The following is a 1,904-nucleotide window of genomic DNA, read 5'->3' as shown; positions in this document are numbered from 1 at the left end:
ACACACACACACACACACACACACACACACACACAGAGTCTGAAGCAGGCTCCAGGCTCTGAGCTGGCTGTCAGCACAGAGCCCGACGCGGGGCTTGAACCCACGAACCATGAGATCATAATGTGAGCTGAAGTCGGACGCTTAACCGACTGGGCCACCCGGGTGCCCCGAAGGCCTGGAAGGGTTTTAATGATTTAAGGTTTTACCATCAAGATGAAGCCCCCAGACCGACGATGCTCACTGGTGTGAATGACTCGGCTTAGATGTCACCTCCTGGTCAGAGCGGCCTCAAGCAGGTGCCCCTCTCTGTGCCCCCCTCCCAGCCCCATCCCTCCCGGGTTTGAACATCCATCAGCCCATGTCATGTCCTGCATCTCCTCTAGACCAGATTGTGAACTTGGCCCGGGGCAGGGGTTCCAAGTCTGACTCAGTGCCTGACCCATAGCAAGTGCTTTAGGACGCCTCAAGGGTCACCACCCCAAGAACCCCTGACAACTCAGAATAAAAGCAGCCTTAAGCGAGGTTCCCCCCTAAGGATGAGCATTTCAGCAAGAGACTGACGACTGGCAAAATCACATTTGCAAGAAAGTCATTGCCTTCAAAACTTATTTAAACAGTCCTTTTTGTGCCTCAGTTTGCTCATGGCCAGTGGCTCCTTTTGTCACTCTGTGTCTCCATTCTCTTGGTCCCCAGGGCATCCATCCCTTTCCCTCGATACCTTCTGCTCCTGTGGCACCAGTATAGAACTTCCCTCCCAAAACATGGCCCTTGCTGGGTGTGTCCCGGGCCTGGAGGACTTCACCTACACTATGATGCCATTTAGGCTCCTCGTTTCTTTCCCCTCTGGACACCAGCCCAGGCAGGCTCTCCAGGGTTTTCGTGAGTGACCGAACAAGGGAATGCAGCTGAGTCCCAGGGTCGTGCCGTGTGCGGGTCCCTCCTTTCCCTGGCGGCCCAGCTCTGGCTCTGGCTCCAACTTTCCGGTTCCAGTGCTCCCTGGCCCCTGCCCCCAGGCTGGCATCAAGACATCCGGTCAAAACCTCAGGCCTGGACCAACACTGAGGTGGCAGCCCCTGGTCTGTCTAGCCTTCTCTCTCTGCCTCTCCATTATTCTGGCCAAGCTCCCGTTCTCTCTGTCCCCTCTAGTCTGCTCTGCTTACCACAGCCAGATCAGCCGCTTAACAAAAATCAGATCGGGGCGCCTGGGTGGCTCAGTCGGTTGAGCGTCCAACTTCAAATCAGGTCATGATCTAGCGGTCCTTGAGTTCGAGCCCCGCGTCGGGCTCTGTGCTGACAGCTCGGAGCCTGGAGCCTGCTTCGGATTCTGTGTCTCCCTCTCTCTCTGCCCCTCCCCCATCACACTTTCTCTCTCTCTCTCTCTCAAAAATAAGTAAGCATTAAAAAAGATTTTTAAAAAAATCAATCATGGCACTGGGGCTTCTGGGGATAAAGTAAAGCTCCAGTGCAAACCTCTCCCCTCAGCTGGCCTGAACATGGTCACTTGAGGGCCCCAGAACACCCCAAAGTTAACTGCCCCCGGTTGACTCCATCTCTCAGTCCTCAACTGAGAGAGATCCAAGAGCCGCCTTCAGACACCGCCTTCCTCAGCCACGTCCTGTCAAATCCACCTCCTCTCTTTAGGTTCAGCTGCCACCGTCCTAGTTGGAGCCAGGCCCGTGACAAACACGACTACAATCTCTTGAGCAGCTTGTGTGACGAGCAGCGGCAGTCAGTGAGCTGGGAGCTACAGGGCGCTGGGCATCGGTCGTGGGCACCGTGAGGTGGCTCCCGGCACCCGGCCCTCCTGGCCCGGGTGCACACTGACTTCTGCTAACGAGAGGCACCGCCCTCGCTCTGTGGCTTTTCTTCAGCAGCCTAGTGGCTTAAGTCACAAACATCCGGGT

The sequence above is a fragment of the Crocuta crocuta genome, unplaced genomic scaffold, assembly GCF_008692635.1.
Source record: "Crocuta crocuta isolate KB4526 unplaced genomic scaffold, BGI_CrCroc_1.0 scaffold2677, whole genome shotgun sequence".
In the NCBI taxonomy this organism is placed as follows: domain Eukaryota; kingdom Metazoa; phylum Chordata; class Mammalia; order Carnivora; family Hyaenidae; genus Crocuta; species Crocuta crocuta.
Note: the sequence above shows the minus strand (reverse complement) of the source record.